This window comes from Crinia signifera, chromosome 2 (genome assembly GCF_055691185.1).
Source record: "Crinia signifera chromosome 2, ASM5569118v1, whole genome shotgun sequence".
NCBI classification, from domain to species: domain Eukaryota; kingdom Metazoa; phylum Chordata; class Amphibia; order Anura; family Myobatrachidae; genus Crinia; species Crinia signifera.
The window spans coordinates 203,583,582-203,593,569 of record NC_139218.1 but is presented as its reverse complement, the minus strand read 5'-3'; the positions used below and the strand labels follow the sequence as shown (position 1 = coordinate 203,593,569).

The window sequence follows — 9,988 nt, the reverse complement described above, 5'->3', positions numbered from 1 at the left end:
ATACACTGCCACCCTCATACATACATAAATACATTTATACACCGCCACCCTCATACATACATAAATACATTTATACACCGCCACCCTCATACATAGATACATACATTTATACACCGCGGCCCTCATACGTGCATACATTTATACACCGCCACCCTCATACATACATACATACATACATTTATACACCGCCACCCTCATACATACATACATTTATACACCGCCACCCTCATACGTGCATACATTTATACACCGCCACCCTCATACGTGCATACATTTATACACCGCAACCCTCATACATTCATACATTTATACACCGCCACCCTCATACGTTCATACATTTACACCACCACCCTCATACATACATTTATACACCGCCACCCTCATAAGTGCATACATTTACACCACCATCCTCATACATACATTTATACACCGCCACCCTCATACATTCATACATACATTTATACACCGCCACCCTCATACGTGCATACATTTATACACCGCCACCCTTATACGTGCATACATTTATACACCGCCACCCTCATACGTGCATACATTTATACACCGCCACCCTCATATGTGCATACATTTATACACCGCCACCCTCATATGTGCATACATTTATACACCGCCACCCTCATACGTGCATACTTCTGCAACGGGTGGGGGGGGAGGCAGGGCTACCCGTGGACACGGACTCGGGCTGCCGTCTGCCACTGAGGCTGAGATGTACACTGAGTAATGAGGGGCCCGGCCGAATTGTGTGGGCGGCACTGGTGTGCTACACACCCGCCTGCATCTTTCCTACTAATCGGCCTCCCGTGAAACTTCCCGATGAATTTAATAGCCAATCCGCCCCTGCCCACACACACAGCACCCAGTCAGTGACACACACAAAGCTCCCAGTCACTGACACACGCAAGGCAGTCACCCATACAGCACCGTCACTGACACAGACACAAAGCAGTCACCCACACACAGCACCCAGTCACATAAACACACAAGGCAGTCACCCACACAGCATCCAGTCACTGACACACACACAGCTGTCATCCACACATGGCAATCACACACACACAGCACCCAGTTAGTGATACACACTCACGGCAGTCTTTCACACACACACTCATGGCAGTCACCCACACACAGCACTCCGTCAGTGACACACACTCACAGCAGTCACCCACACACAGCTCCCAGTCACTGACCCACACAGCGTTAACCACTGTCACCCCGGATATAAGTCTCAGCCCGCCCCTAGGCACCAGATTATTTGCGCCCCCCCCCGGCTATTATAGGGAGGGAGAGTAGAGAAAGCAGAGCATACGAAGTACCTTCAGCAGCGCAGGTGCTGTAACTTCATGCGTGTGGCTGCATGTCTTCAGTGTAACTTTAACTGCATGGGGCTGCATGTCTTCAGCTCCCTGGCAGTGCAAAGCTCCGTCTTCAGCATCAGGGCGGCTCCAGTGCTGTGTCTTCATTAGCAGACAGGCATCATAGGGCTGCCTCTCTCTTGCGCTGGGGATTGGGTGCCGAACACCCGGAGAGAGGCTGTCCTGTAATGTCAGTGACAGGAGTTTGTGCTTCTGGTGCCAGGGATCAAGCAGGGGCGGATTGGGATTTTAAACCAGCCCGGGAAATTTCTCAAAGCAGCCCTAATGGGGGTGGGATCTCGTGAGGGGGTGTGGTCAGCCAAGGGGAAGGGGATACTCCTGCCTCATATATCACTCCTCCCCCTCCTGGCTGACCACGCCCCCTCACAAGATTTAATCACCACAGATATGAATAGGGTTAAGTTATGGGTATGTGTGTAGGGTTAGGCTGCAGCTGTGGGTACTTATGTATTATCTGGGCTTCCGATTTTGGAATCGCATGCCTTTCTTAAAGCTTTCTTATTCGATTCCAAAATCGGGCACCCAGATAATACATAAGTACCCAGCTGTGTGTATATGTGTGTGTATTGATAGGGTTGGGCTGCGGCTGGGTATGTATGTGTGTATGAATAGGGTTAAGATATGGGTGTGTATATGAATAGAGTTAAGCTGTGTGTGTGTGTGTGTGTGTGTGTGTGTGTGTGTAGGCTTATGCTGCGGCGGTGTGTATATGGACAGGGTTAGGCTACAGGTGTGTGTGTATGTATGGGGTTAAGCTATGGATGTGTGTGTGAGTGTGTGTATGAATAGTGTTAAGCTATGGATGTGTGTATGAATAGTGTTAAGCTATGGATGTGTGAAATCAGGGACCACCTCCAGGCACCCCGGAAAGGGGGGCAAGTCTCCAGCCAGAGCCCCTGCACCCCCCCTTCCCTGCTGATTACCGGCATTTACCGCAAATCGCGGAGAGGGAGCGTGGCTAAAATTACACAAATCACATAAATTCGCGTCATTTTAGCCCCACACCCTACTCGCGTGGATTGGGGCAGGACTTTGAGTCAGCCGCCTTGTTCCCGCCCTCGACCCGGAGATTTGGCTGGCCTCTCCGGTCTTCTCCCGGAGAGGCAAATGTAAAACTCGGCAAATATGGGCTACAGGTGTGTGTGTGTGTGTATTGATAGGGTTAGGCTGCAGCTGGGTGTGTATGTGTGTATGAATAGGGTTAAACTGTGTGTATGTGTGTAGGGTTAGGCTATGGCTGTGTGTATATATGTGTGTATGGACAGGGTTAGGCTACAGATACGTGTGTGTGTGTGTGTGTGTGTGTGAGTGTGAATAGGGTTAAGCTATGGGTGTGTGTGTGTGTGTGTGTGTATGTATAGGGTTAGGCAGTGGCTGTGTTTTTTATGTGTGTATGGATAGGGTTAGGGTACAGGTGTGTGTATGGAGAGGGTTAGGGTACAGGTGTGTGTATGAATAGGGTTAAGCTGTGTGTGTGTGGGCTTAAGCTATGGCTGTGTGTATATATGTGTGTATGGACAGGGTTAGGCTACAGATAGGTGTGTGTGTGTGTGTATGAATAGGGTTAAGCTATGGGTGTGTGTGTGTGTGTGTGTGTATGTATATGTATAGGGTTAGGCAGTGGCTGTGTTTATATGTGTGTATGAACAGGGTTAGGCTACGGCTGTGTGTATGGAGAGGGTTAGGGTACAGGTGTGTGTATGGAGAGGGTAAGGCTATTTGTGTGTGTATGCATAGGCTGCGCTGGGGTGTGTAGTGGCTACTAACCTGGCCCTCCAGTGGTTGAAAGGATGAAATAAACCTGCCTTTGTGGGGGAGACACACAGAACATCATTCACCTCATGTCACCGCACTCCGGCTCTGGATACCTCCAGCGAAGAACTCCGGTTCCCTGGATCCTTCACTCCATCCTGAGCTTTCTAATCTGCATTAGCTCCAGAAGATGCTGAGACCACAGTTACTGTTGACAAGAACAACAACCAATGTTGTTTCCAATTGACACAGTGATGCCACGCGCACACCTCTGCATGGCCTACAGGAGTCATGGGGATCTGAGGCAAAACCGTGAGCTGTCGCTCAAGTGCTCTGCTCTGTAAAGGCACATGAGAGGAGCTGCGGGTAGCAGCGCATGCACCGCAGTCCACCTGCAGCCATCTTGAATCCTCTCTCACACACACACACACACACACAAAGCACCAACCCCTGCCCCACTGACAACTCTCCCACACACACAAAGCACCAAACACCTCTCACACAGCACCATCCTCCCCCACTGACACCTCTCCCACACGCACAAAGCACCAAACACCTCTCACACAGCACCATCCTCCCCCACTGACACCTCACACACACACACACAAAGCACCAAACACCTCTCACACAGCACCATCCTCCCCCCCACTGACAGCTCTCACACACAGCACCATCCCCCCAACACCCGCACTGACACCTCACACACAGAACCATTGCTCCACACTAACAGCTCTCTCACAAACACAAAGCAACCAACCCCCACCCCACTGACACCTCTCTCACACACACACACACACACACAAAGCACCAACCCCCACCCCACTGACACCTCTCACACACACATACAAAGCACCAACCCCCCCACTGACACCACACACACACACACACACACAGCACCAACCCCCACCCCACTGACACTTCTCACACACCAAAGCACCAAAACCCCCTCCTCAGTGACAGCTCTCCCACACAGCACCATCCAACCCCACCACCCCCCCAACTGACATATCTCTTAAATACGCAAAGCACCAACCTCCGCCCCCCCCCCCCCCCTTCCCCATCTCACTGTTCACATCAGCGGCAGGCTCCGGAAGCTAGGGGACCGACACTTAATCAGTGGCCTTCTCTCCTAGCGCGGCATTAGGCAGCGGCGCATGAGTGTTGAGCTGTGCCCGCTGCTTAGATTTCTACTGTCCCGCGGCAGTGCCTGTCAGCATGGCGGGGGGCGGGATATGGCTGGAAGAGCATACACACTGTTCTGAGTTCAGCAGTGTGTTTCCTCTTCCAGCCGCATCTCGCCCCGCCCCCACCGCGCTGATAGGATGCTCGGCGCTCACTGTTTCTACTGAACTTTGTTAGCCACATTCTTCCCCCGCCACCCTCAGCCACTCTACAACTTGGTTTTGGCCGCTGGTAACCGCTGAGATAGCGCGGCCCGCGGCCAAGCCATGGAGGAGAGCAGGCAGCCCTGGTTTAATGTGTTATGAGCCAGCCCACCAGGGAATGGCCCGGTTTCCCTGCAGGCCAATCCGCCCCTGGGATCAAGTACCCATAGTCAGAAGTGCAAGCTCCTGTCACTGACAAAACATGGGCCTAGTGGGAAATACGGCCCTGCACCCAGTCACTGACACACCCACACATCATGGCAGTCACCCACACACAGCACCTAGTCACTGACACACCCACACATGGCAGTCACCCACACACAGCACTCCCTCAGTGGCACACACTCACAGCAGTCACCCACACACAGCACCTAGTCACTGACACACCCACACATGGCAGTCACCCACACACAGCACTCCGTCAGTGACACACACTCACAGCAGTTACCCACACACAGCACCTAGTCAGTGACACACCCACACATGGCAGTCACCCACACACAGCACCCAGTCACTGACACACACACACACATGGCAGTCACCCACACACAGCACCTAGTCATTGACACACACACACATGGCAGTCACCCACACACAGCACTCCGTCAGTGACACACACTCACAGCAGTCACCCACACACAGCACCTAGTCAGTGACACACCCACACATGGCAGTCACCCACACACAGCACCCAGTCACTGACACACACACACACACACCGCAGTCACCCACTGTCACCTACACACAGCACCAAGTCACTGACACACTCACAGTAGTCACACTGACACACACCAGTTCCCCACACATGGCAGTCAGTCACACAGTCCCATTCATTAAAACACATGCACTGCACAAACACACTTACATTACAAGCAGCTGGGGATCTGTAGTGGCTCCCTCTCTCTCTCACTGCTGACAGCACAGCAGCCCCTCTGGATTCCGTGTAGCTCCGCCCCCTCTGGGGTCCGTGTAGCTCCGCCCCCTCTGGGGTCCGTGTAGCTCCGCCCCCTCTGGGGTCCGTGTACCTCCGCCCCCTCTGGGACCGTTTAGCCCCGCCCCCTGTGCACAGTTGACTACCTCTTGGTATGGTAGCTACTGTTTAAAAAGAAGAGGGAGCGGAGCTGGCTTGGGAGGCTGTCGGGAGTGGGACATAGGCTGTCCCGTGTAGCTCCGCCCCCTCTGGGTCCCGTGTAGCCCCGCCCCCTGAGACCCATTTAGCCCCGCCCCTGTGCACAGATGACTATCTATTGGTATGGTAGCTATTGCCTATTGTTTAAAAAGAAGAGGGGGCGAAGCTGGCTTGGGAGGCTGTCGGGAGTGGGACATAGGCTGTCCCGTGTAGCTCCGCCCCCTCTGGGTCCCGTGTAGCTCCGCCCCCTGAGACCCATTTAGCCCCGCCCCCTGTGCACAGTTGACTACCTCTTGGTATGGTAGCTATTGTTTAAAAAGAAGAGGGAGCGAAGCTGCCTTGGGAGGCTGTCGGGAGTGGGAGAGAGGGAGCTGATGCAGGGGAAAAGGAGGAACCCACTGGGGCAGATGTCGGGGGGAGAAGGAGGCTGCACAGTGCACACAGTAAGATCGGGAGATGTGTGTGCACTGTCCCTGTGTGACCGCTGGCAGCACTGACTGGCAGCTGCTGCAGGTACACGGAGAGCTGCTGCTGATGCTGCTGGAGGGGTGCTCAGTTTAGCTGAGCTAATAAGAAAAGGCACAGAGCTGATAGCCTGCAGGGAACATGGACAGGCAGTGCTGGGCACCTATCAAAAGCAAAGCACTTTTGAATATCCCGCCCAGTTCACTGACGTCACTGATTCTTCCCTCACCTCTGGCACTGCACGGAGCTTATCAAACTACTTAAATAAAGCGGTGCCAGTGCTATTATTCACACACTCTGTCCCTCTTAACCCCATAACACCCCTTAGCCCCCCTGTATAACACAAAGAATGGTAATTGCCCTCCTGCTCACTAAACAAAACACCTACTCGGGCAGGTCGGCCATGTTTGTGCACCCAAGTGAAGCTTCTGTCTGTAGTGTACTCCCCCTACTGGACACAATGCGCATGCGCAACAAGTTGGAGCTCCTATCTTTATAATGGGGGACGTTTCACTAAATTTAATAAAAACTGTACCTATCTGAAAATCCTCAACCCCAAAAGGCACTCCACTGGGACAATATCTACCTAATAAAACAAACCCCAAGTCTCAATTGTTCCTCTACCCCGAGTTATGCCTTCCCAAAAAAACCCTCATAGACTAACATGGGTGACAAAGTGTCATTTCTGAAGTGTCAGAAAAAAACTGGCAGTTGGAAGTTTAGATCGCTCCCAATTGGTCATTTTTTAATATTTCGCCCTGAAATTTGGCACGCAGCACCGGTTGACGATTCTACGCGTACATGCCAAATTTCAGCTCAGTACGCCCAGTCACTTTTGAGGTGCAGTCCCTCAAACACCATGCCCCCATCCGAAAAGTTCCCTATGGGAAAAATCCGTTCGTTGGATTCAGCCTTAATATAAGGGCACTACCGTGCCCTTATAATACATATATATATATATATATATATATATATATATATATATATATATATGCACTCACATACTTTCCAACATCCCACATAGTTTTTCGGTCCTCTTGTCCAGTAGAATTCATGGAAGCACCTGTAAAATAATAATAATAATAATAATACTGACCTATTCCAGTGTAGAGCACATCCTCTTTTGTTCCCTGTAGGCATCCACAGGGTTTTAAAAAATAAACACCAACAACCCAGTTTAGAGACTGAGGAGCAGTATGGGTTGTTTCCACATGCAGCTCTTCCGCACAAATTACAGGGACTTGGGTAAGTTGTTTCGATGGGAAACCCCATAGCCAATTACCTTACTGCACCAGAGGAGGCTGACTGCTTTCCATAGAACTCCATGTAATAAAAATAACATTGGCCTCTATGATGGGAAACACTATTTGTGGCTAACCACAAAGATTTTTTAGCTTACTCACAAGGATAATACAGGTCACACTTTTGGATGAGTTTAATTAGTTAGTCTCAGGGACTGATTTCTATAAAAGAGGCCAGTGTCATTTTCACTACAGTATATTAGTTTTGTTAGGAAGTGAGAGCTAATCACTGGTGGAGCAATTCACTGGGGGATTGCTCATGTAATTATTCAATGTTCATTAAAGTTATGTGCAATGTACTTGACATGGATGTCATTAAGGCAGGGGTTCCCAAACTTTTTTGAATAACGGCACCCTAGAGTATCAGAATTTTTTTCACGGCACCCCTAGGCCAAAAGTTAGATACCATGAGCTTCAGAAAAAAAATATTAAATTAAATAAGTTACGCTTATATGTCATCCTTAGGTCCAGTTATGTGGTGAGGAACATGATTCACTTCTGTTTACCCACATATTTTATAATTGGAAGTCACAAGCATTGATTTTCCTTATTACATTAACTATATATAATTTGAATTTGTCCTGGACAACCAACCCAGGGCACCCCTGCAACTACTCCATGGCACCCCTGGGAGCCACGGCACACAGTTTGGGAACCACTGCATTAAGGGGTATAATTACTATATACCCCTATATAAGTGCGGGTTTTAAGAAGTGGAGATACTGGCCTTAGTGCCCATAGTAACCAATCAGATTCTACTTATCATTTATCTTGTCCCTTCTAGATAATAATAGATAGAATCTTAATGATTGCTATGAGTAACAAGACCCCTTAAAAAAAAGAAAAACGCACTTTAACCCCTGCAGTGGTTTTTTTTTTGTTAGGGAGTGCTCCCCACTGGGCGAGATTTTTAGGGGGAGCGCTCCCTTAAAACCCCCCACCACGCTGTGTCCCAGGGCCGGCCTCTGCCTGGCCCTGCCCCCGGCAACCCGGCCCTGCCCCTGGCAACCCAGTGTGTAGTACAGTCCCGTCGCAGACTGTAATACAACAGCTGGGGAGGTGGGGAGAGGAGGAGGTGCGGCCGAGCAGAGGGAGTCAGTGACCAGCTCAACGGCGCTGCCCGGCATTAAGCAGTGCCAGTCTGGGCACTGAGGCATACTACAGAAAATTCTCAGGATTACCACTGAAGGGGTTAATAAATATACCCCCCAAAATCCTAAAATGTGATCTACAGGGTCCAAACTGTCTCACTACCTAATATGCTGATTAGGATAATGTCCTCACTGATGGCTGGTATAAAATTAAGATCCTACAGATGGAGCCTTCTTCAATTAGCCTTCTCTGGATAGCCATTGTGAGCCATGGCTCACCAAGGACTATTGTTCTCAGCTGCAATACAATAGATAGAACGATACAGTAGGGGATTAGCATAGGATTAAGTCTGACAGCTCTGGCTCACTTAATGCTATTAAAGGGCTAGATGAGGATGGCTCGATCTGTATACTGGTTGGTTCTGTTTAAAGTAGACCTACAATCTGGTGGTTTGCACAGGGTATTATTTTTACCAGCCAATGTACCAATCACTAGGCTGTTGCTTACTTATTACACATACATGAAACTGCTGTGAGTTGTTAGTAACATAGGGCCTTATTCTAGTTCACTCTTTCTGACAAAATCCTTCTTAGATGGACAAAACCAGGGCCCTTATTCTGGTTGGTGCGTATATTTCCGATTTATTTCGGAGAGGTCCGCACGCCACGCTGTGCCGACATCGTACGAAGAAACGCCCACCGGTCCTCCGCATTCGGACGGACTCACTCTTTAAGAAGAGGGCGTGTTTACGGACGACATCCAAACCTTTGCGAGTGCGGTGGACACACACATATTCTGCACGGTCTTACCGCGTCAGAACGGATGGGAACGTGCCCGTACTCACCAATGTTATTGGTGAATGTAAAAGTGACATGTATATTTATATTAGTGATAGGAAGTTCTGTCCATTGCTTGCAGTGTAAATGTGTGTCAAAAATGCAGCATATATTTGTGTGTTTAGTAATGGTCCATTTAAGCTGCAATGGTTCCAATTGAAGCAATGACAAGAGTGTAATTAATGAGTAATGAGTAGAGGAGTGGATTGTATTGTGTTCAGCTGACATTGGTTCAGGTGCGCCCGTACTGATTGGGTGTTCCGAATGCCTAGCGCATGACCGAGTGGTGTCCGCAAAGCAATACTTGCTGATGAAGACCGCATGTTTCCTGCCTTTTTGTTTGCGTGCATTCGGTGTGCTGTCCAAATGTACGCGTACCATAATTAGTGCACTCCCTCGTGTACGCCCAGTTTAGCCCACTTTGAACTACGCCCCTGTGTAGTTCCGACTGATGCCCATATTACGCCCATATTTCCCGAGTTAATGCGGTGCACATTTCTGTACAGTATTGGTGAGAACAAGTACGGAGACCTTGCGTGGCACATGCGCATAGCGTTGCCCACGCATGCGCAGACGGCTAAAAACCGCCATCTGAAAGAGTGCGCCAAAGTACACACAGAGCAGAATAAGGCCCCAT

At 49.9% G+C, this 9,988-nt stretch overlaps 1 long non-coding RNA gene across 1 annotated transcript; it reads right to left on the bottom strand.

Moving 5' to 3' along the window:
• Positions 1-738: 738 nt before the first annotated feature.
• On the bottom strand, positions 739-5,506 carry LOC146058948 (uncharacterized). Its single transcript, XR_014470057.1, has 3 exons — positions 5,394-5,506; positions 3,230-3,351; positions 739-1,553 (listed from the first exon to the last, which is right to left on the bottom strand). It is a non-coding gene; the product is annotated as an uncharacterized LOC146058948 (long non-coding RNA).
• Positions 5,507-9,988: the final 4,482 nt, after the last annotated feature.